This window comes from Mus pahari, chromosome 22 (assembly GCF_900095145.1).
Source record: "Mus pahari chromosome 22, PAHARI_EIJ_v1.1, whole genome shotgun sequence".
NCBI lineage: Eukaryota > Metazoa > Chordata > Mammalia > Rodentia > Muridae > Mus > Mus pahari.
The window spans coordinates 977163-1003655 of record NC_034611.1 but is presented as its reverse complement, the minus strand read 5'-3'; the positions used below and the strand labels follow the sequence as shown (position 1 = coordinate 1003655).

Genomic DNA, 26493 nt, shown 5'->3' with positions numbered 1-26493 from the left:
TCAATGCAGCTATAATAAATAAGTATCTATGTCATTAGCTATATTACCAGTATATCCTGGAACCAAAGTAAGGTGGTTTTCCTGTTCTCATAATCCACTCAACTGTTGCTTTAAAATCTTAATATTTCTATCACATAATTTCTGATGTAGATGAGAGTTCTGACCACCACCTTTTTATTACTGCTTGAAACCAGTTTAAGTCAGTAATTACATATTCTTCAAATCTGCTTTGAAGAAAAGCAAAGACTTTACTAGAGAAGTTAAGTTTACATAGCAGCCAAGTGAGATATATTGCTTTTCTTTCTGTAAACTCTTGGTTAGATCAAGAAGGCTATCTACCACAACTTCAAGGTCTTCTATCCTCACTAAATAAGCTACAAGTTCACTTATACTTCTCTTTCTCCAGAAAGTCAAAGTTTCATTCAATCTCAAATTCCTGCTGAATAGAACCTGGGCCATTGTCTCATGGTCCTGAGGAACCTCAGAAAAGAAACCACTATATTTTGATGATGGATTTTCTGTCTATTAAGACCCAGTATCACAAATGTCTGACTGCTGTGGCATAAATTTTTGGGTAGATGGCCTGCACTAACCAGTTCATTTTCTTTATTTGCCATGTCACTGCCCCCACTTTTAGGGGACTGCTTAATTCTGTAACAAGGATTTGGAAAGGAATGACAAACTAACTTTCTGTGGTAGAGCACCTTGTGCAGTTTATCTGGGCTTTTCACAGCTTGTCCAACTGTTCTATTTACTTAAGCAGTCAACTGTTTTGGAGATCTTGTTTAGGTCACATTGTTGCCCTGCATTTTAGCTAATTATTATAGCTGTTTATTTGATAACTCAGGCCTGGCTCTATTTGGCCTAAAGTAGAGGATAGGGGTAAAAAGGTCTCTGTATGTTTATGCTAAACACCTAGATCAATTCTATAGTTTATATTTTCTTTGAATTCTTTTAGGACCAACACTAATATATTTTAAAATGTATGTAAATTAGCCACAAGTGACAGCATTCATTTAGAGTACTTTCACTAGAAGTATTTAGATAACAGACCCTAGAGTCTTGAATTTGAGTCTAGAGGTGACAGATTGACTTGATCTTACATAGGATGTATAAATTCTTTGATGTTCCAGCAGATTGTATATTCTGCACAGCATTTGGAAATACCTGAAACAGCTTTGACTGAAAATGTAATTATTCTGCCCTTAAACACATGACCTCTTAACTCTTATAGACTCAAGTGCTTAAGATAATAAGGGTTTCTTTGTTTCGGTTCCCAAGAGGAAGGCTGGGGCTGTATGGGAGAGACATGGGGAGAAGAAGAGACCAAGACAAGTTACTGATCAAGGCTCCAAGTTTACTTTTTGAGTCTGAACTTAAAAAGGGGGAAGCCCATCCCCCACCACACCAGGCCTCATTGCTTTGTCAGGATCCCAGCAGGAAAACAGGTTCAGCCTCTCAGCAGGCAGTGGCATCTTGGAGGAAACCACAGACCACAGATGTGGCAGAACAATAGACTTTACCTAGGTTGGAAGAGTCCATCCCAGGTGGGCTAGCAACTGTGGCAAACCAGGTCTAAGCCAGCCTGCTCAAGGTTGGGGGAGGGTACAAATTACCATTCTTACCACACCTGGTCCTGGACCTAAAGTCCCTCTGCCCCAAGCTGACCTTGAACTCAGGAACCTGCCTGTCTTTGTAAGCATGTATAAACAAACAAAAACTTAGCTGGGAGGGATCTTGCCCTGTGATCAGTACTCCCTAAATCTCTCTATCTCTTTCCTTAGCCTCTTTCTGACAAGCTGGCTCATAGTGCTGCCGCCTCTGTTCCTTTGACTCTGTGACGATCCTTATTTAATTTATATTGCATCCTTATATTTTGCATATTTGAGAAATTATATCTCTTCAAACTCATGTCTTTAGAGTTTTTCCACAGCCTTGAGGCTGTTCTGAAGGTCTCAGCACGCTGCCATTTTGCTGAGACATTAGCATACCCTCACCTCCCAGTCTCTGTCTCTGATTATCATTAACCTTGGCAGAGATGGCATTCCTTGGCCCATCCCAACATCTACCCTATCTGTGAACTGCTGGAATGCACGAAGGAGCTGGTCCTACAGATGCAAAGCTGAAGGATCTCAGGACAACAACAAGATATTTAAGAGAAGTTCCAGCGGGGCGTGGTGGTGCATGCCTTTAATCCCAGCACTTGGGAGGCAGAGGCAGGTGAATCTCTGAGTTCGAGGCCTGCCTGGTCTACAGAGTGAGTTCCAGGACAGCCAGGGTTGCACAGAGACCCCCTCCCCCCCCCCCAAAAAAAAAAAGAGAGAAGTCCCAGTGATGTTCTAGTACCAATAGTTTAGCCAAAGCCAAAGTCATTGAACCTAGACCAATGACTCATTGCGATGAGCATTAGCAAGCAAAGAAGTGTGGAAAAAGTATACTGTGGGACACTATAGCTTCCACAATGAGATTGTTTTTCTTTTGTGGGGAGAGATTGCAAGAGTGGTGGGTGGGTACAAGGAAATGAGATGGACGTGATTGGGGTGCATGATATGAAATTCACAAAGAACCAATAAAAAGTAAAAAGAAAATATTAAGCTGTGTGTGTGTGTGTGTGTGTGTATGTGTGTGTGTGTGTATACCCATTTATCAAAATGACAGTAGTAGATGTTCCCTAGGGCTGCTAAGCCACAGGTTCTTAGCCTGATGATATAACTGGGTATGGATTTCATTTTATGGAACAGGATTTAAATCCAATCACAAAATGGTTTGTTACTTCCATGACATTTGTACCACTATTGCACCAGTGGGTGTGTCTTTCCAGGGCGTTCATTACAATAGCTCACAGATTTCATAGTTGGGTAAGCCTGGAGATAGCTTTTCTTCTCTGGTAGCCTACATAGCAGCTTCCGGCACTATGAAAACTACCCAGTAGGGATAAAACTTCTGGGTTATTACCAGTACTTAATTTTTGTATGTTCTATGACTCAAGTACATGATGTTGTCATCAATAGGGTTTTACCATCAAGTTCTGGGCAGTAACCAGGAACACTGCCCATAGCTTATAATGTTGTGAGTCTATCAGACCTCAGTGGTCAAAAATTCCAAAAGAAGTGATCATTTCTTGGCACTTTTTTTTTATTAGCCTGTGGTATCCAGTAGGAACATTGATGCTGTATTATCAGGTAACTACATTTTAATTCATTTTATGTATAAGTATGTATTTTCAGAAGCTTCTACAGTAATGCTTTCATAGTTTTTTTTTTTAATGGATTTTGATATTATTTATCACTCTTAGCATTCCTTCCTCCATCCTGTCTATCTGCTCTAAACCCAATTTAAGCATCCTTATTATATTATTCCCCTCTAGTCCTTTGTACCATGTTATACCCTTGTATTCTAGCCTCCCTTGAAAGCTTCCTTTCTTCCATAGCCTTTACCTGCACAGGCCTCTGTGGCGCAAAACAGTCAGCATAGTAATGATCTTCAGAGTCAAAAGGTAGTTTGGTCTAACACAACTCAGTTGCCAGTGTTGGTTCAAACTTCGGGAGTCTGACCCCAACGTTTATTTTAAACATATTCAAGTACAGGACAGTTGATAAAAACTTTCCTGGTGACATTAATTCAATCCTGTGTGCATAATAAAGTTTCAGATGTGACTACATTGAAATTCTTTGTAAAGAACAAGTGACACCTTCCATAAAGATAGGTTCTGTAGATTAACTACATGCAACACCTTCCATGACAATAGGTTGCATAGATTGACTACATGTGACATTTTCCATAATGATAGGTTTTACAGATTGATGAGCCCATGAAGAGGGTCTGGAGGAGGATCCTATATGATCTAGGCTCCACATGTCACCAGGCTATTAACCACATTTGCTTCTAGCCTTCTGGGGGTCTAATAGGTCATGTGTCCCTCAGTGTGAAAGGATAACCCTGTGTGTTTAGTATTCCTGGTTTCCCTAGCGCTTATCTGTGAGCACAAGGACCTCTGTGCCTCCCACACTTCCTGATTTCCTGACAAAGCACACATCTCTGAAGATTCAAAGCTAGTATTTCCAAATGATAAAAAAATATGCAACATTTGTGTTTTGGAGTATGGTTACCTCATTCAGAATGATAATTTCTAGCTCCAATCATTTACCTGCAAATTTTATAATTTGTTTTCATAATAGCTGAAAACATTCCATTGTGTTAATGTACCATGTTTTCATTATTTATTCATATTATCTATTTATATATACATGTTATATGTTCACATAGACACATAAGCTCTTTCTATTTCCTGCCCATTGTAAATAGAGAAATAATGCCTATGGATGAGCAGGAAGCTTCATAGTAAGACACGTGGTCTTTTGGGTATATGCCAAAGAGTGGTATAGCTGCAAAAAGTGGTATGAGGTGGCTACTTTTATGTCAACTTGACATAAGCTAGACTCACTAAAGAGGAGAGATCCTAAACGCCTCAATAAAGTTGGGCTATAGGCAGGCCTGTGGGACATTTTCTTAGTGATTGATGTGGGAGGGTCCACTGTGGTAGGACCATCACTGAGCAGATGGTTCTGAGTTCTATTAGAAAGCAGGCTTCAGAAAGTTATGGGGAGTAAGCACCCTCCATGGTATCATGCATCTTGGGCTACTGTCCTGACCTCTGTTGATGATGAGCAGTGATGTGAAAATGTGAGCCAACCCCCCTTTTCTCCCTAAGTTGCTTTGGTCATGGTGTTTCATCAAGTAATAGTATCCCAAGCTAAGACAGCCTACTAGCAACTTTTTGAGGACTCTTTCCACTGATTTGCATAGTGGATAAAGCAGTTTATACTTGCCAGCAGAGAGCAAGTGCTTCCTTTATTCATATCACATATATGCTATGTTTTTTGTTTGTTTGTTTGTTTGTGTTTTCTCATTCTGTTTGGAACAAGATGAAAGCAGTTTTTAATTTCGCATTTCTCTCATGACTAAGGATGTTAAATATCTTGACAAATACCTTTCAGTCATTTGTATTTCGTCTTTTCATGGCTTGACTTAGCTCCATGCCACAATTTAAAATTGGTGTTTTGATGGTTAGTTTTTTGAGTTCTTTGTGTATTCTAGATGCTAACCATGTCAGATACCTAGCTGGCAAAAACTTTTTTTTTTTTGACACTTGTGGGCTGCCTTTTCATTTGAACAATGGTGTTTTTTGTTGTAGAGAAACTTTTTAGCTTCATGTGGTCCTTTTAGTAATTGTTCTTACTGCATGTGTTGTGTGTGTTTTATAAAAAGAGAGAGAATATGTTTTGGTGGATGTGTGGTAGGGTGTTGGGTAAGGGGTTGCCTTCACCTGCCCCTGCTGAGGCATCCCTTGCACACAGTATAGTAAAGAATAGAGTTTACTTATGTCATGGGGAGGGAAGTTGAAAAGGCAGTAGAGACAGAGAAAGGCAGAGATAGTGTAGCGGAGTAGAGGCCAGCCATGTGCACATGGAGAGAGGAAAAGAGGGAAAGGATAACCCTGTGTGTTTAGTATTCCTGGGGAGAGAGGAGTAAGGGGCAAGAGGACAGAGGGAGAGCAAGAAGGCAAGAGAGAGCTGAGGGGGCAAGCATCCCCTTTTATAGTGAGTTGGGCACACTTGGCTGTTGCTAGGTAGCTGTGGGGCAGAGCTTAGACAGAATGCTATCATTTCCCCATTTTGGTTCAGTTAAAAAGAAAGAAAAAAATTACAAAGAGGTGTTGGTGGAGTAGGAATAGGGTCATTGTGATGTTTAGCTACTTCCTGCTGACTTTGGGGTGACAAGTCTCTAGGAAACCTAGGAAAGTGGATAAGGAGATTTTGGTCTAGTCTTAAGAGAATTGGCTGTTTCCTTGCTGTCCAGGGTCTGTGGAACCATCTGTGGATAGATCAGAAGGAATAAGTAGAAGTGTCTGTGTCTGTGAGAGGAGATTGAAACATCTGGAGGTTGTGTCTCTAGAGTTGTCCTGAATGCAGTAAGCACCTGGACTTGACAAGATGCGGAAACACACACACACACACACACACACACACACACACACACACACACACACACACACGCACACACACATATATATATGTTATAGGGAGAGAATAAGATTAAGTACATTTGGGAGGAAGAGATTTTTTTTTTCCTTAGTTGTACATTTGAAACTCAGAGAGTGGGTCTGAAGTAGATAGTAAATGGAAACTTTAGGCTATTGATTGTCAGATGTACTTATCTGGGTGGAGTCTACTTGGTCCATGAGACGTAGATTTGAGTGAATTTCCCGTAGCTTATAAGTTTACAAAAGAGATAGACTTGTTAACACATGAATAGTAAGATGAGCAAACCTTTTGTGGAGCAGAAGGAACAGAAGGGCTTTTTTCCTTCTGTCTAATAGACTGAATGTATATCACTTTAAATTTAGTTAAAAGAAAACCAAAGAAAACTTAAAATTTGAACTTGTGATTATACAGTTGGATCATATAGTGGAAATTTTATTAGGGTTAGGAAAATTTGTAAGAACTCGAATAATGTTAGAACAGTGGAAGAGCAAGAAGAGGAAATATGAAGCATTGTGTAGACATTTTCTGTATCCACTCCTGTGTTGAGGGGAATATGGGCTCTTTCCGGCTTCTGGTTATTATAAAAAAGGCTGCTACGAACATAGTGGGGCATGTGTCCTTATTAAATGTTGGAGTATCTTCTGGGTATATGCCCAGAAGTGGAATTTCTGGGTTTTCAGCAATTCTGAGGAAGCACCAAACTGATTTCCAGAGTGGATGGACCAGCTTGCAATCCCACCAGCAATAGAGGATTGTTCCTCTTTCTCCACATCCTCGCCAGCATCTGCTGTCACGGGTGTGAGGTGGAATCTCAGGGTTGTTTTGATTTGCATCTCCCTGATATGTAAGGATGTTGAACACTTCTTTAGGATCTTCTCTGTTATTTGAGATTTCTCATTGAGAATTTTTTGTTTAGCTCTGTACCCCCATTTTAATAGAGTTATTTGGTTCTCTGGAGTCTAACTTTTTGAGTTCTTTGTATATATTGGATATTAGCCCTTTATTGGATGTAGGGTTGGTAAAGATCTTTTCCCAATCTCTTGTTTGCCATTTTCGTCCTGTTGAAAATGTCCTTTGCCTTACAGAAGCTTTGCAATTTTATGAGGTCCCGTTTGTTGATTCTTGATCTTAGAGTATAAGCTATTGGTGTTCTGGTCAGGAAATTTTCCTCTGTGCCCATGTGCTTGAGGCTCTTCCCCACTTTCTTTTCTATTCATTTCAATATATTTGGTTTTATGTGGAGCTTCTTGATCCACTTGGACTTGAGCTTTGTACAAGGAGATAAGAATGGGAAGATTTGCATTCTTCTACATGCTAACTGCCAGTTGAACCAACACTATTTGTTGAAAATGTTGTATTTTTCCACTGGATGGTTTTAGCTCTTTTGTCAAAGATCAAGTGACTATAGGTGTGTGGGTTAATTTCTGGGTCTTCAATTCAATTCCATTGATCTACCTCCCTGTCACTATACCAAAGCCATGCAGTTTTTTTTTTTTTTTTTTTCACTATTGCTCTGTAATACAGCTTGAGGTCACGGATGGTGATTTCACCAGGGGTTCTTTTATAATTGAGAATACTTCTCATTATCCTAGGTTTTTTTATTATTCCAGATAAATTTGCAAATTGCTCTAACTCTATGAAGAGTTTAATTGGAATTTTGATAGGATTGCATTGAGTCTGAAGATTGCTTTTGGTAAGATGTCCATTTTTACTATATTAATCCTGCCAATCCATGAACATGGGAGATCTTCATATCTTCTGAGATCTTCTTCGATTTCTTTCTTCTGAGACTTGAAGCTCTTGGTGTATAGATCTTTCAGTTGCTTAGTTAGAATCACACCAAGGTATTTTATATTATTTGTGACTATTGTGAAAGGTGTTGTTTCCCTAATTTCTTTCTCAGCCTGATTATCCTTTGAGTAGAGGAATGTAACTGATTTGTTGGAGTTATTTTTATATTCAACCACTTTGCTGAAGTTGTTTATCAGCTTTAGGAGTTCTCTGGTGGAATTTTTAGGGTCATTTAAATATACTATCATATCATCTGCAAATAGTGATACCTCCCTACTTGTCTAATTGCTCTGGATTTGAGTAAGCAACCTTGTCTAGTCCCTGATTTTAGTGGGATTGCTTCAAGTTTCTCTCCACTTAGTTTGATGTTGGCTACTGGTTTGCTGTATATTACTTTTACTATGTTTAGGTATGGGCCTTGAATTCCTGATCTTTCCAAGACTTTTATCATGAAGGGGTGTTGGATTTTGTCAAATGTTTTTTCAAAATGTACTGAAAAGATCATGTGGTTTTTGACTTTGAGTTTGTTTATATAGTGGATTACGTTGATGGATTTCAGTATATTGAACCATCTTGCATCCCTGGGATGAAGCCTACTTAATCATAATGGATGATCTTTAGATGAATTCTTGGATTTGGTTTTTGAGAATTTTATTGAAAATTTTTGCATTGATATTCATAAGGGAAATTGGTCTGAAGTTCTCTTTTTATTGAGTCTTTGTGTGGTTTAGGTATCAGTGTAATTGAGGCTTCATAGAATGAATTTGGGTAGAGTACCTTCTGTTTCTATTTTGTGGAATAGTTTGAGGAGTATTGGTATTGGATTTTTCTTTGAAGATCTAATAGAACTCTGCACTAAACCCATCTGGTCCTGGGTTTNTTTTGGTTGGGAGACTATTAATGATTGCTTCTATTTCTTTAGGGGATATTGGACTGTTTAGATCATTTATCTGATCTTGATTTAACTTTGGTACCTGGTACCTGCCTAGAAAATTGTCCATTTCATCTAGATTTTTGAGTTTTGTCGAGTGTAGGCTTTTGTAATAGGATCTGATGATTCTTTTTTTTATTTCTTCAGTTTCTGTTGTTATGTCTCCCTTTTCATTTCTCATTTTGTTAATTAGGATNCTGTCCCCGTGCCCTCTAGTTAGTCTGGCTAAGGGTTTATCTATCTTGTTGATTTTCTCAAAGAACCAACTCCTGGTTTTGTTGATTCTTTCTATAGTTCTTTTTGTTTCTACTTGGTTGTTTTCAGCCCTGAGTTTGATTATTGCCTGCCTTCTTAACACTCCTCTTGGGTGTATTTGCTTCTTTTTATTCTAGAGCTTTCTGATATGTTGTCAAGCTACTAGCGTAAGGTCTCTCCAGTTTCTTTTTGGAGGTACTCAGAACTATGAGATTTCCTTTTAGCACTGCTTTTTTTGTGTCTCATAAGCTTGGGTATGTTGTGGGCTCATTTTCATTAGACTCTAAAAAGTCTTTAATTTTTTTCTTTATCTCTTCCTTGACCAAGTTATCATTGAGTAGCATGTTGTTTAGCTTTCACATATATGTGGGCTTTCTATTGTTTATGTTATTTTGAAGACCAGCCTTAGTCCGTTGTTATCTGATAGGATGCCTGGGATCAATTCAATCTTCTTGTATCTGTTGAGGCCTGTTTTGTGACAGATCATATGGTTGATTTTGGAGAAGATACCACGAGGTGCTGGCAAGAATGTATAGTCTTTTTTAGGATAAAATGTTCTATATATATCTGTTAAATTCATTTTGTTAGTTTCACCTTGTCTCTGTTTAGTTTATATCTCCATGGTCTGTCCATTGCTGATAGTGGGATGTTAAAGTATCTCACTATTATTATATGTGGTAAAAGGAGGCAAGACAAAAATCCTGTTCAAGCCTTGTTTATTCAGGGGTAATGGAAGACTTTTAAAGATGAAAACTGCAATGGGAATTTGCAAAGGTACACAGGCCAAACCAGTGATGCTAGGTAACACATTAATGTCAAGGGAATGTCCACATTTTAACAAGTTCCAGAAAGGATTGTTCTCATTGTGAAGGGAAAGCAATGCCCTCATTGTAAAGAGAAAGGAATGCCCTCATTATAAAATGTCCCGAGTCAATTACTGAATGGAAGCAAGATAGGGGAAGAAGCAAAAGAGCGTTAGATAATGGCCCTGGGACAAGATTCCAGTGGCTTTCCAATATTTAGGAAACTTTCTTTTATGAATGTGGGTGCCCTTGCATTAGGAATATAGATGCTGAGAATTGAGAGTTCTTCTTGGTAGATTTTTTTTCTTTGATGAGTATGAAGTGTCCTTCCTTATCTTTTTTGATAACTTTTGGTTGGAATTTGATTTTATTCGATATTAAAATGGCTACTCCAGCTTGTTTCTTAGGACCATTTGCTTGAAGAATTGTTTTCCAGCCTTTTATGCTGAGTTAGTGTCTGTCTTTGTCAATGAGGTGTGTTTCCTTTATATAGCCAAATGGGTCCTGCTTATATAGCTAGTCTGTTAGTTTATGTCTTTTTTGGGGGAATTTATTCCATTGATATTAAGAGATATTAAGGAAAAAAGTATTGTTGCTTCCTGTTATTTTTGTTGTTAGAGGTGGAATTATGTTTTTGTGGCTATCTTTTTTTGTTTTTTGTTGTTGTTTGTTTATTTTTTTCAGATTATTTTCTTGCTTTTTCTAGGGTGTATTTTCCCTCCTTGTGTTGGAGTTTCCCCTTTATTATCCTTTGCAGGGCTGGATTTGTGAAGAGATACTGTGAAAATTTGTTTTTGTCATGGAATATCTTGGTTTCTCCATCTATGGTAATTGTGAGTTTCATTGGGTATAGTAGCTTGGGCTGGCATTTGTGTTTTTGTAGGGTCTACATGACATCTGTCTAGGGTCTTCTGGCTTTCATAGTCTCTGGCAAGAAGTCTTATGTAATTCTAACAGGTTTGCCTTTATATGTTACTTGACCTTTTTCCTTTACTGCTTTTAATATTCTTTCTTTGTTTAGTGCATTTGATATTTTGATTATTATGTGAAGGGAGGAATTTCTTTTCTGATCAATTCTATTTTGAGTTCTGTAGGCTTCTTGCATGTTCATGGACATCTCTTTTGTTAGGTTGGGTAAGTTTTCTTCCATAATTTTGTTGAAGATATTTACTGGCCCTTTAAGTTGGGAATTTTCATTCTCTTCTATTCCTATTATCCTTAGGTTTGGTCTTCTCATTGTGTCCCAGATTTCCTGGATGTTTTAGGTTAAGAGCTTTTTGCATTTTGCCTTTTTTTATTGTTTTGTCAATGTTTTCTATGGTATCTTCTGCACCTGAGATTCTGTCTTCTATTTCTTTTATTCTGTTAGTGATGCTTGCATCTATGACTCCCAATCTCTTTCCTAGGTTTTCTATCTCCAGGGTTGTCTCCCTTTGTGATTCTTTTATTTTTCCTCCTTCCATTTTTACATACTGGATGGTTTTATTCAATTCCTTCACTTGTTTGGTTGTGTTTTCCTGTAAATCTTTAAGGGGATTTTGTGTTTTCTCTTTAAGGGGTTCTAGATGTTTACTTGTGTTCTTCTGTATTTAAGGGAGTTATTTTTGCCCTTCTTAAAGTTCTCTATCATCATTATGAGATGTGATTTTTAAATCAGTGTCTTGCTCTTCCAGTGTTTCAGGTATCCAGGACTTTCAGTGGTGGGAGTGCTGGATTCTGATGCCAAGTAGCCTTGGTTTCTCTAGGTAAGATTCTTGTGTTTGCCTTTCACCATATGGTTATCTCTGGTGTTAGATCGTCTTTCTGTCTCTGCCTGGAGCTTTTTCCTACTGTGGGTTTGTAAGCCTGTATCAGCACTCCTGGAGAACAACTCTCTTCTTGCTAGACCCATGCACAGTGTGCTGTGGAACAGCCTCAGCTCCCTGGTGTAGTGAGAGTTGTTTCCAAATGCCAGTTTAGTGGCCATGTAGAGATATTGTTTGAATTAGACCATTAGACCAGGACATCCCAGTAGGTAGGGACAAGGCAGCCTAGACAAACCCAAAGATGAGAATAGGGTTATTAACTACCTTTTCCAGTTTCATGAGGATACTATTAATAACCAGAGAGGCTGACAGCCAGGCCAGATCACCAGGTCATCACATGGTGTGATGGGGTCTGGTGCCCTGAGTGACAGAGAGCAGTTCACCCAGTCCTGGGATTTCTCAGCAGTGAGGAAGGAACCATCTTAGAGATGAAATCTCACCCAAGAGAAAATGTCTAAGAATGAGGGTCAGTGAAAAGACTAAATGCTTCCATCCTTAAAGGCAGCAAAGGGGTAGGTCTGAGCTCAAGAACTTTCCCTGGGACCATTTACTCTGACCAGTGTGGGGAGGGAACTTACCAGTTCTCTGAAAATTGGTCTAGCATGTGGTAGCAGGGGCCACAAACCTGCAGAGTTTATAAATCTGAGTCTCAGCACCAAATGTTGTGTTTATAAACTAATAAAGGGGAAAGAAAATATGTTTAGTGGAGGTGTAGTCAGGTATGGGAGAAGGGTGTGCCTCTGTGGGTCCCTGCCGAAGCATCCTTTCCCCCAATAGACAAGCCACACTGTGATATATTATAGAATACAGTTTATTCAGGGTATGGGGAGGGGAGTTGAGAGAGAGAGAGAGAGAGAGAGAGAGAGAGAGAGAGAGAGAGAGAGAGGAGGTCTGCTATGAGCATGTGGAGAGAGGGGGGAGGTGAATGGAGAGAGAGGGGTGAAGGGGGAAGAGGACAGAGCCAGAGCAAGAAGGCAAGAGCATGAGAGAGTGTAGGGGGTGTGCAACCCCTTTACAGTGAGTTAGGCATACCTAGCTATTGCTAGGTAATTGTGGGGTGGAGCTTAGTCAAAATTCTAACAGCCTGTATTATTTGGATCCTATTTAGAAAGTCTGTGCCTCTCTCTCTCTCTCTCTCTCTCTCTTTCTTCCTCCCTCCCTTCCTTCCTTCCTTCCTTCCTTCCTTCCTTCCTTCCTTCCTTCCTTCCTTCCTTCCTTTTTTTCTGTGCCCCTGTGTTTCCATATAAAATTTAAAATTCTTGTTTTTTCAATTTCTGTGAAAAATTGCACTAGGATTTTGATGGCAATTGTACTTAATTTGTTAATTGCTTTTGATTTGATGGCTACTTTAATGATATTAATCCTGCCAATCTATACATATAGAAGATCTTTCTATCTCCTGATATCTTCAATGTTCTTTTCCAATGTTAAAATATTTTTCTTTTTTTAATTATTATTATTTTCTTTATTTACATTTCAAATGCTATCCCAAAAGTTCCCTATACCCCGCCCCACCCCTGCTCCCCTAACCACCCTCTCCCACTACTTGGCCCTGGCCTTCCCCTGTGCTGGGTCATATAAAGTTTACAAGACCAAGGAGCCTCTCTTCCCAATGATGGCTGATTAGGCCATCTTCTGCTACATATGCAGCTAGAGACATGAGCTCAGGGGGTACTGGTTAGTTCATATTGTTGTTGCACCTACAGGGTTGCAGCCCCCTTCAGCTCCTTGGGTACTTTCTCTAGCTCCTCCATTGGGGNCCNTGTGTTCCATCCAATAGCTGNCTGTGAGCATCCACTTCTNTGTTTGCCAGGCACTGGCATAGCCTCACAAGAGGCCGCTATATCAGGGTCCCTTCAGCAGAATCTTGCTGGCATGTGCATTAGTATCTGGGTTTGGTGGCTGATAATGGGATGGATTCCTGGATGGGGTAGTCTCTGGATAGTCCATCCTTTCATCTTAGCTCTAAATTTTGTCTCTGTACCTCCAATGTTAAAATTTTTATCATGCAAGTCTTTCACTTTCCTAATAATATTGAAATTGATATTTGTTGCATTTATAAACCAGTTTTCCTTATGTTATCTCATTGAATCTTCTCTTTGATGTTTGTATGTCTCTGTTATTTTTTTACTGGATAGGGAAAAAGAAATTAGACAACAACATGAGAGTCAGTGAGGAGGTAAATTTGGACTATGACTATGATTTCCTGTTGACAAATTCAAAACTTTATCTTCCTTAAATTTTAATATTAATGAACTGAAATTTAAGGCTATGTTCAATTCTAGAAATAAGGATTTTTTTTTTTGAGCATATATGATCTTCCAGTCAATGTACTTTGTAGTTTCCCTCTTTTGTATCAATTGAGTCTCCACATAAATGCTTTGAGGTATAAACCAATAATAATAATAATAATAATAATAATAATAATGAAAATAAATTTTGAGGTAAGGTTTTATTATACATGCTGAGCTAGTCTTGTACTCCCATTTCTCTTTCCTTATCCTTTCCAGTGCTGGGATTAAGGCATGTGCTAAAAGGTCCCACTTGAATTTTGCACCAGCATTTTCCCCATTTTTATAGATGAGATGAACAATTTGATCAGTTATGTGAAAGAGAATCTTTGCAACTAGCCAAGGTTGCCTTCCTAAGAGTTGGTTAATATATTTTTTTAAAGATTTATTTGTTTATTACATGTAAGTACACTGTAGCTGTTTTTAGACACACCAGAAGAGGGCATCCAATCTCAATTCAGATGGTTGTGAGCCACCATGTGGTTGCTGGGAGTTGAACTCAGGAACTTTCAGAAGAGCAGTCAGTGCTCTTAACCTCTGAGCCATCTCTCCAGCCCTGAATTGGTTAATTTTGATGACACAGAAAGTAATATTTAATGCCAGTAGGTGAGAAATGGGAGGGAGAAGTCCCTTACATGGTTAGAAGAGACAGTAATGAATCTGTAAGTGACTCTCAGGCACACCTCTAGCTTGATCTGCTGATGCAAGAGATTATGGGCTACTCTGTGCTGGGATGAAGCCCAGGACTTTGGAAACTCCCCAGGCACTCACTGTAGTTCATTTGAAAGGCATTTAGGGAAGTGAAAGGCTCTTAGTAAACAATAACATCAAGAGTTGATTTTAAAACAGGTGCCATGTCTGAATGTAGCAGAATGTCTTCTTTCAGCTTGTTCTTCATATGCTGGGAGAGCTAGGGCAATAGACAATGTTTCTAATTTTTTAAAATTTAAAAACAACGTGTTACTTAAAATTATATCTTGAGCACGTGAAATTGTTTTCTTAAAAGTTGATTGTTAGAAAACACATGGTGGAACTTGTGGCTCTTGCTATATATGTAGCAGAGGATATGTAGCAGATTGATGACCTAGTTGGTCACCAATGGGAGGGGAGGCCCTTGTTCCTGTGAAGGCTCTATGTCCCAGTGTAGGGGAATGCCAGGACTAGGAATAGGAGTGGGTGGGCTGGGGAGCAGGGGGAGGGGGAGGAGATAGGGGATTCTTGGGGGGGAAACTAGGAAAGGGGTTAACATTTGAAATGTAAATAAAGAAAATATCTAATAATTAAAAAAAGAAAAGTTGATTGTTTGGGGACTTCAAAGCTAGTGTCATTATGATAGTGCCAAAGGACTTCAGCAGTTCCCAGCAGCTTGTCTTTCAATGATGGCATTGTCTTGGGAAAACTTAGCGGGATGTCACTATTCTGGCATGCTCACCAAGGTATCCTGGCCTGTACTGCTGAGAAATAGCCTTCTCTCTGACCATGTTGCTTAAGTTTGGGGCCCAGTAGACATGCCCTCTCCCCCATACTGGCTTTGCTAATCATCAATCTCTTCCTGCTGTGCAAATCCACAGATTTTGCTCCATTCTTAATTTTACAGAATGGTACCAACTGGGACAGTTCATAGTTTATATTTTGGGTTTCTTGTGAGAATAAATGAGAGGCATATACAGTAGAGTACCAGATGAATTAAGTGTGTTGTTTCTAGTTAACCAGTAGTGGGATATTGGGTAATTTTTAGGTATCTCATTTCCTCATCCATAGAAGGAGTGCATTGTATCTGTTTTTTCAAGCAGCTAATTAAATACAAAGACTGCTTAGAATGCACAAACATCAGTTGGTCTTTTTTACACTATTCCTGGAATGTATACTGAGTTCCAGTAGTTCCCCCCCCCCCCATTGAACTCAGCTGATTTTGTTTAAGACGGGGTTTCTCTATGTAGGCCTTGTGGGGCTAGAACAGTAAACAGACCCGCTTGGCCTCAAACTCATAGAGATATGCCTGTCTCTGTCTCCTCAGTGCTGAGATTAAAGGTGTGTGCCACCATGTCCTGGTGAACTCTGATGTTTTAAATGTCTCAACTTGGGCAAAAGAGTGCAGATGAGCTCCATGGTCGACGGGCAGGAGTGAAGATGCTGACTGGTGGGGAAGCTGGAAGGATTCACAGAACAGGCTCAGGAGTGACAGACTGTGAGCCTGCCAAGAAACTGTACAGGGAGCTCCTTCCCTCACACTGCTAAAAATACTGCTGGGAGAGTAATTTCTCTGGTCCTATTTTAGAAATCAAAGACAGAGCCACCATTTTCATGTTTGGATCCCGGTCAGCCTTCAGTCTGAGTTTTAAATTTCAAGAGAGATTTTTGTGGAGGGGACAGTTAAAGTAGCCTGTAGAGTTTGGAAATTCTATTTGAGAATAGGTACATGTTGGGCATCATTTAGGAAATTACTAGTATTTTTGAAAGGCTTTATTAGAAATGGTCAGAGTGCCATAGTGAGAAAATCTTTTCAGCAATTGACCTGCCCATAAGTCTATGATTGTGTGTGTGTGTGTGTGTGTGTGTGCGCGCGCGCGCACGCATGCGTGTACAATCTTTCACTGTGGATTTTTGTTCACTCACTTCCACAAGCATTTATTGAGTTATTATTACAAAAAATACCGCACCCATCCCTTGAACAGAAGTTGGAAAATATAAAGAGAAGTAGCAAGAGGTTCCTGTTCTCACGTGATTTTAGAGTGTTGTGGGAAACATGAGGCTTCAAAACCAACACAAGGAAACAGGTTGTCAGGGTTGTTATGTGTAGAAACAGGCTAATAATGTAGGCTGGATAGAGGGCTCAGCAAGTACAAACACTGGATGTACTTCCAGAGGACTAGTCTCAGTTCTAGCACTACAATTGTCTGTAACTCCAGTTCTAGGGGATCTACTGCCCTTGGTTTTTTTGCTGTGACCATCACATACACACAGGCAGTATAATTATACATATGCAGGGAAAACATTCATACACATAAGACAAATAAACCTTAATGACAACAAAAGAAACAGGTCAATTAACTAAACATCAACTTGGCAAATCACTTTACCAATTACCAATTACTAAAAGACCAAATTAGTCACAATCAATTTGCCATTGGTCCAGGGCCACTGAGTGTTGCTATAGAAAGAATTTGCTTATGGGGCTCTATAGATGAAACCTTTTATTAGTATTATTTAGTATTGTATTTGTATTAGTAAAGTGGTTATTTTAAACTTCCAGCCATGGAATATGTCTATGATTGCCAGTCCTCTTGAGTTAGGCCATGGGAGAGCATTGTGCATACCAAATTTCAGTAGCCAGAAATGAAGTTTGCTTAAATAAATCAGACCACTTTAAGGAAGCTGATGCATTAGTTATGTTTTCAGTAGGAAACAGATGCCACCAAAGGAACTTCCTGGGAATGCAGTTAGCTTTGTAAAGGTGCACATTCAGAAGTGTGGGAAGGATTAGGGAAACCAAGAATGGTGGCTCCCACAGATGGGAAGTGTGAGAAGCCATGGCCACATGGAAGGGATGGGATGGTGGCAGTCACCTATCACATCTCATCTCTAGCAGGTGCCTCTCACTGCTCACAGCCAGTGATGAGCAGAGGTAACGAATTGCTAGGCAGAGGAAAGGCAGAGAAGAGACATGGCACCTGTCTCATAAGAATAGGGGCAGAAGGCATAAGTCTCAGATGCCTCCTATAAGGTGGTTTTTAGAGAATCTAATGGAACATCCGTTTGGCTTACTAATGCCCTTCTGCAGACCGCTTGAAACATAGACATTTCTGCATTGACTTCCCTAAAGGTCAAAAGAATTTTAGTAGAGGGCCAGGGTAAAATGTATGACTCAGGCTAGAATCCTGTTATCTTGATTTTTGTCTTGAGAGAACTGTACCTTAGTGTATCAGCCTGAAGCAAGAGAGGGTGGCCACCACTGTTGATGCAAGTGTAACTTACTGTGATCATTAGATCCACACAGGACTGCTGTTTAATAGCAACCCCAGGTGATAAGGTTGAGGCAGAATACTTGAAGCAACTGTATTTCTCACTTTAAGTCTGAGTTTCCTCTGGATTAAGTGAATCTCTGAGGTTCTTAGATACTGAGGAGAAGGAATCGCCAAGATGGTGATAGACTTCCCACTGATAAAGACACATGGGTCTTTGGAGGACTTAGGAGCATAACAACTGAGATGTATGTCTTGTTTTTTTTTTTTTTTTAAAGATAAGGTTTCTCTGAGTAGCCCTAGCTGTCCTGGAACTCACTCTTTAGACCAGGCTGGCCTCAAACTCAGAAATCCCTCTGCCTCTGCTTCCCAAATACTGGGACTAAAGGTGTGAGCAATGCAAAACTTTGTTGTTGTTGTTGTTTTTTGAGATAGGGTTTCTCTGTGTAGTCCTGGCTGTCCTGGAACTCACTCTGTAGACCAGGCTGGACTTGAACTCAGAAATCTGCCTTCCTCTGCCTCCCAAGTGCTGGGATTAAAGGCATGCGCCACCACTGCTCAGCCTGAGATGTAGATCTTAAATTGGTAAAGTAGTTCATACTTGGCAGAATATACTGTTTCAATGAATTGAAAGGCCTGAAGTTCATTAAATACCATGGGCCATCTTTTGAAAGCAGAGGCATGAGCAGCAATTGCAATGAGAGAAAGATGAAAGCAAGAATAATTTGTATTATAGCTATACTATTAATGATTTCTGCACACTCACAGCTTTCATAATTTGCCTTTCCCCAAAGAGGCTTGTCTGAGGAGAAGGCTGCCCAGTTCTGGGACAATACCCAGGCCCTGCTGTAGCTTTTACCTTTAGAGAGGTCTCTGATAGGTTTAGTCCCCCACCCTGCCCTGATGGTAAGACCCTAGCTCTGCCCTCTTTGGCTCTTTACCAGAATTATGAAGTGATCCTGAGCCTAGGTTAACGAGCTAGACTGAGACGCCCATCCTCAATAGACCAACTAATGAGACAATGTGTTAGTGAAAAGCAGAGAAAAGAGATATATGCTATGTGGCCACTTTGGGAGGAGGAAGAAACAGAGAGGCCCAGAGGCCCCTCCAAGGCATCCATCAGTGTTTTGTCACAAGGTTTCAGTTTAAATAAGGAGGAGGAAGCATGCATAATGAAACAATTTCTGAGGGCCCATTGTTTCAACAGTCCAACAGCCAAAGAAGGGAGCAGAAGGGACTCTTTAGAATATTTTTATTTCATGTTCCAATAAGTATATAGGCAACATAGATTGGACTTTGTGTTTTTGGGGGATGGGGAAGGGCACAAGGTTAGGAGGATGAACCTAGGAGAAATTGGAAGAGAGTGTGATCAAGTACATTGTATAAAATTCCCAAATAATTCATAAAAATTATATTGGAAAAAAAGAAAATCATAATAATAACAACAAACATATCTTTATTCCTTCTGGAATTGTTAAAACACTGGTCTATATTTTAAGTACCTTTCTGGTGGTCTATTCCCTTCATGCATAGCTATGTGGACTGTTGGAATTCTCTTACTCACTTTTGAGGACTATAAAGGTCTGGGGCTGAATAGAGATTACTCCATCCCCCCACTTTCTTCTGACATGGGAAATTGGTCATTGGTTCATTTTATTCCACCACTGTGGAACATCTTCGAAACCCCTATCTTAAAGCAGCTTCAGATAAAAAGCAGATGTTGTTTTCTAAGTCTAATTAGTCTTCTAAAGCCAAGGTTCTTATGTGAAGCTCTCTCCCAGTTCATGATGCTATTTTTCGTCAGTGCCAACATTAGGGTTTTCCTGACTTTGCCACTCAGCTGAGGCTCACCTAGAGATTGAACAGGCAATACTACATCATTACAGGACATTTCCTCTTTAATTCCTCTTTAATTTCCTCTTTTCTTGCCTAGGGATACAGAAGGGTAAGAGGCAGAGAGGATAATCTTAGTTTTGGATTGAGAAATCTCAAGGTAAATCTGATTATATGTGTTTGAGGGACTAAAAAACCATGCTAATGAAAATTTGTCTAAATAGGAGAGGTTGAAGTTGTCCCAAGCCACTGGGCTGACACTAGTGTCTCAAGAACTGAAGGGCAAGGGAGATTTTTAGCATGTCCCCTCACCCAAATGGTCAGGTATCTTGGGGTGGGGGTGAGGGTGGGGAGACTGTGTAAGAAAAGAGTTGTTTTTGTGAGATCTTTGAAATAACAGGAGAACAAAGCCTTGTTCTGAGAGTCATGCCATAGACTAACACAAAGAGGGAGCGTGGAATACCATGGCCTTGGGAAAATACAAAATGACCTGTGTAGAATGAGTCTGTGACACTTTGGTGGCTGAACAGCTGATTCCTTCTGAAGTGGCAAAAGTGAAAGGAAGATGAAGAGAGAAGAGTGGATGAGAAGGCAAGAGGGTCGGAAGCTTTAAAAATGGAAACTGTGTCCTTGGCATGGATACCCATCCATTTCCCCTTAGGGAAGCAGCCATGGATACCCATCCATTTCCCCTTAGGGAAGCAGCCCAGAACCACTCATGTTGTTCTGACCTACTATAATGGCTACGGGTACACTCCTACAGCACTGACATAGGCCATCATGTACCTCTAACAGGACTGTGGTCTCCACAGAGGGACCTTCTCAGTCATGTTGTTCTGACCTACTATAATGGCTATGGGTACATTCCTGCAGCACTGACACAGGCCTTCGTGTACCTCTAACAGGAGTGTGGTCTCCACAGAGGGACCTTCTCACAGCTGACTCACAGATCACACCAAAGGCATATAGTTGCCTGAGCAGGGAAGGAGAGAGGGAGGCATTCTTAAGAACTTAAGACATGAAAATAGTTGGGAGAGGAACTTTGCTTGGAATCTAAACAAACACTCAAGTTTAGGTGTTAGACTTAGAGTAATAGTGGCTTAGAGCAATATTCACCTTTGTACATGAGGATGATGGATGTATATGTAGTATCTGTATGTATTTGCTTATAATTTATCAGAAGAAGAAGAGACAGGGAGACAGACGAGAAAACTTTCTGCAAGGAGAAGTTCTGGAGATTTGCTACAAATAAAAAAATCCAATATGCTATGGGACTATAGGATGACATCTCTGGGCACAAAGTGAACATTTAAAAGATTTTCTGGGATTACAACAGTCACTCCAAGATGACATCATTGCCAAGTTTTCCTTTCAATGCCTATTTTTCTTTCTTTCCTGACAAGATCTCATGTTTTCTAGGCTGGCCTCAAACCCACTGTGTAGCCAAGGATGGCTGTAAACCCCAGCCTCTACCTTCCCAGTGCTGGAATTACAGGGGTGTACCACACCAAGCCTGAGGCAACTTTCCGGAGAAGGGAAATTGATCATCTCTTTTCAGATTTGCCTATTTGACTTGGTATTGAGCAACTAAAATGAGCCATCAGAAATCTGAAATTCATAACTTTGTGATTGTGGGGTTTTTGTTGTTCTTGTTTGTTTTTGTTTTCTTTCTTTCTTTCTTTCTTTCTTTCTTTCTTTCTTTCTTTCTTTCTTTTTGGTACCTTCATGAAACCTGGCTATCTTGGAACTTACTCCATAAACCAGACTGACCTTGAATTTCTAGAGATTCACCTGCCTCTGCCTCCTAAGCACTGGGATTAAAGGTATGTACCACCACCAGCTAGTGTGATTGTATTTTCTTTTCTTTTTTTTTTTCAATTTTTTATTAGATATTTCCTTCATTTACAATTCAAATGCTATCCCTAAAGTCCCCTATACCCTCCGCTGGCCCTGCTCCCCTACCCACCCACTCCCACTTCTTGGCCCTGGCATTCCCCTGTACTGGGGAATAAAGGTTGCAAGACCAAGGGGCCTCTCTTCCCAATGATGGCCGACTAGGCCATCTTCTGCTACATATGCAGCTAGAGACACGAGCTCTGGGGGTACTGGTTAGTTCATATTGTTGTTCCACCTATAGGGTTGCAGACACCTTCAGTTCCTTGAGTACTTTCTATTATATAATATAATATAATATTATATAATATTATATTATTATATTATAGCTCAGCAGGTAAGAACACTAACTGTTCTTCTGAAGGTCCTGAGTTCAAATCCCAGCAACCACATAGTGGCTCACAACCACCCATAACGAGATCTGATGCCCTTTTCTGGTGCATCTGAAGACAGCTACATTGTACTTATTATAGTAATAATTAAATATTTGGACCAGAGTGAGCAGGGACTGAGCAGAGCTGATTGGAGTGAGCAGGGACTAACAGAGATAGCAGGATTTACTGGAGCAAGCAGGGTTGACCTGAGCGAGCAGAGGTCCTAAATTCCATTCCCAACAACCAGATGAAGACTCACAACTTTCTCTATCTGTACAGCTACAACGTGTACTCATATACATAAAATAAATAAATACATCTTTAAAAAAGAGGAACATGAAAAGATAATGTGGTATCCTTTAATAAACAACAGAAAAAGAAAACTTCCCTAACCTAAAGAAAGAGATGCCCATAAACATAAAGAAGCCTACAGAACTCCAAATAGACTGGACCAGAAAAGAAATTCCTCCAGTCACATTATAGTCAAAACAACAAATACAATGAAAGAATATTAAAAGCAGTAAGGGAAAAAGGTCAAGTGACATATAAAGGCAGACCTATCAGAATTACACCAGACTTCCTATAAGAGACTGAAAGCTAGACGATCCTGGGCAGATGTCATACAAATGCCAGCCCAGGCTACTATACCCAACAAAATTCTCAATTACCATAGATACACAGAAACCAAGATATTCCATGACAAAACCAAATTTACACAATATCTTTCCATAAATTCAGCCCTACAAAAAATAATTAATGGAAAACTCCAACACAAGGAGGAAAACTTTACCCTAGAAAAAGCAATAAAGTAATCTTCTTTCAATAAACCCAAAAGAAGATAGTCATACAAACATTATTTCACCCCTAACAACAAAAATAACCGGAAGAAACAATCACGATTACTTAATATCTCTTAACATCAATGAACTCAACTCCCCAATAAAAAGACATAGACTAACAGACTGGATATGTAAACAGGACACAGCATTTTGCTGCATACAGGAAACACACCTCAGTGACAAAGACAGACACTACCTCAAAGTAAAAGACTGGAGAATGTTTTTCCAAGCAAATTGTCCCAAGAAAGAAGTTGGAGTAGCCATTATTATATCAAATGAAATCGACTTTCAACCTAAAGTTATCAAAAAATATAGGTATATTTCATACTCATCAAAGGAAAAATCTATTCAGATGAACTCTCAGTTCTGAACATCTATGCTCCAAATTCAAGAGCACGCACTTTCATAAAAGAAACCCATGATACACCTCATGAACCATGAAGCTCAAGAGGAAGGAAGACTAGTCCTACTTAGAAGGCAGAAACAACATAATCAAGGGAAGTAGAGGGTGGGAGGGACTTGGGAGGAAAAGAGGAGGGGAAGGGGGAAAAGAGGGGCAGAATCAGGTATGGGAGGAGACAGAGGAGATGTACAGAGGGGTCAGGAAATTGAGCAGAGGTGTAAATTGATAGAGAACTTGGGGTAACAACCAGAAAGTCCCAGATGCCAAGGAAGCAAGAACACCCACAGGGATGACATTAGCTGAAATTCCCCACAAAGGTGAGGGAAAACCTGTGAAGACCATATCCAGAGGTTAGGCATGGCCCTCTGGTTGAAGGATGGGAATGAAAGGCTTCTGTGGGGAGCCCTTCCCACTCCAAACCCAAGATGACGCTTGCCCGCCCAGGAATCATGAGAGATGACCGTCTTGATGCAAAAACATGAGGTAGTTTAATTGCAGGGCTCCAGGCCGATTCGTATCTCATGCAGGAGAACAAGAAATTGACCACTGTGGCTAGAAAGCTAGGGGTTTTTATAGGGAGAGGGATTGGGGGCTCAGGAGAATTGGCGCGGTTACACTTGATTGGTCCATTTAAATGCCAACACATTTGCAGAGTGGTACATGTAAGTTAGCAAACACCTGGTTAACACATGACTCCAAACTATGTCAGGAATGTTTTAAACAATGGCCTGCCTGGGTATGCCCAGGCCTGTTCCACTGTATTCTCCACCTCAGGCTTCCAAGCCCACAACTTTTTTCTCTGGACTTATTTGACATAAATTAAATGAATCACTGGCATTAGATTTCATTTTAAATTTCATTTCCCTTCAATCACCTCTTTTTCTCTACTAAATGATTCTAATCTTAGACTTCTAAAGGTTATCTTCTTCTTGAGGACTCATAGTCTGATCTTTCTGCCTACGTACCACGAGCTGTACTGTATCAATTCTGTCTCTAACAAAGGCAACTAGTCGATTAATCAAGCAGGGTCCANAAGTTAAGAGCAAAAGCAGAATTACCAGTGGCCCAGTGATGGCCGACAACATTGGTCTGCCAGGGGGAGCCTTTTTAACATGAGACACATGAACCCAGGTTGGAATTCCTTTTACTTTTACGGTGGTGGGTGTCATCAGCTGCACCAAGTAGGGTCCTTTTCACCTTGGCTCCTAGGTTCCCCGCTCAATGTCTTCTCACCAGAACAGTGTCTCTTACTTTGAACTGATGTGGCACCTGTGTATCACCAGCAACATAGGTTTTTGTTTTTTTTTTTTTTTAACTGTTCCCAGACCTCCTTTTTTACAATTTTAAGAGCCTGCCACATAGATGGGCAAAAGCGCCCCATACATTAATTCAAAGGGTGTTAGACCAGAGGCTCCAGGGGCATTCCGGGCCTGGAATAAGGCATAAGGGAGAAGGGCTGTCCAATCTTTTCTGCCGGTTTCTAAAGGTAATTTGGTTAGGGCTTCTTTTTGCATTCTATTCATTCTCTCTACCTGTCCTGACCTCTGGGGTCAGTATGCACAATGTAATTTCCAATTCATCCCCAGCTGTCTGGCCAATCCCTAATTTACCTGGGAGACGAAGGCCGGCCCATCATCCAAATCGATTACCTTGGGTATCCTAAACTGAGGAAGAATTTCTTCAAGTATCATCTTGGCCACCACATTAGCTATCTCTCTCTTGGTGGGGAACACCTTGACTCACCCTGAAAAAGTGTCTATAAAGACTAGAAGATATTTATTTCCGTACCGGGCTGGTTTTACCTCAGTGAAGTCGGTTTCCCAGTAGGTCCCAGGTCTGTCTCCTCGCAAGTGCTTTCCGTCATGGAGACTGCTGGACCCGGCGTTGGTGAGTGCACAGGCTTGGTAGTTTTTCACTAGGTCCTCTACAGATTTCTGTAGTCTGGGAATATGATAAGAGACCTACTGACCAGTTTTATTATCTTTTTGGATCCTAAGTGAGTGAGGCGGTGTATGTCAGCCAGGTATTCCAGCCCCTCTTTTCTTCTGTGAGGATTTCTTTCTCTGTATCTTCCTTAACTGGCTGGGGTGCGGTTTTAATTACCAGAGTCATTGGTCCCTGAGTTGCCTCTTTGGCCACTTGGTCTGCCATATGGTTCCCTCTTTCTATTGGTCCGGTCCCCCTTTGATGTCCTGGGCAATGGATGATCGCCACCCTGCGAGGCAGGTGGATGGCTTCCAACAAGCTGAGGCTCTTCTCCTTATTTTTAATGTCCTTCCCGGCAGAAGTCAAGAGTCCATGCTGTCTGTAGATCGCCCCATGGACATGGGCTGTAGCAAAGGCATATCGGCTATCAGTGTAAATGTTAATGGCCTTTCCTTCTGCCAGCCTTAAAGCCTGGGTTAGAGTGATGAGCTCTGTTCTCTGTGCTGATGTCCCCTCAGGCAGACTGCTGGCCCAAATAATGGACTTCCCATTTACTACCTTTGCCCCTGCTCTGCGCTTACTTTCCACCACAAAGCTGCTTCCATTGGTGAACCAGGTCACTGCTCCTGGCCACGGTTGGTCTGTGAGGTCTGGCCGAATTCCAGTTTCTTCTGCCAGTACATCCTCACATTTGTGTACAGGGGTTTTGCTGGCTTCAGGCAGTAAGGTAGCAGGGTTGAGGATGGCAGGGGGGAGCGAAGGTCACTCCCTCTGTCAGCAGCAAACTCTGATCGTGAGTCATTTGGGTGTTGGTCATCCAGTGGTCAGGGGGCTGCCTGATAATACTCTCGAGCAAGTGTGGGGCCACCATGGTGATGCTCTGCCCCATTGTTAGCTTATCAGCATCTTTTGCCAACACAGCCGTAGCCCCTATCACTCATAGGCAGGAAGGCCACCCACTAGCCACAGAGTCCAGTTTTTTAGATAGGTAAGCTACTGGATGCTTCCAGGGCCCTAAAGCTTGTGTGAGAACCCCCCACCCCCTAGGTACCCTGTTCCATTCTTCGATGTATAAGGTGAAAGGCTTGTTCAGGTCAGGCAGTGCTAGGGCAGGGGCCTGCAGCAGGGCCTTTTTTAGAGTCTCAAAAGCTGATTGATGTTCCTGGGTCCAGGTGAATTCCCCTTTTTCTTTGGTTAGGGAGTACAATGGGGCCACTAGAGTGGCAAATCCCAGGACCCAAAGTCTACAGAATCCTGCTGTCCCTAAGAATTCTCTTACTTGGTGAGGGGTGGTCGGGGTCGGGATCTGCATCACTGTCTGCTTCCTGGCTTCTGTGAGCCAT

General features: G+C 40.7%; 1 pseudogene; it reads right to left on the bottom strand.

The window, feature by feature from the left end:
• Window positions 1–26493, bottom strand: LOC110338999 (annotated as a pseudogene).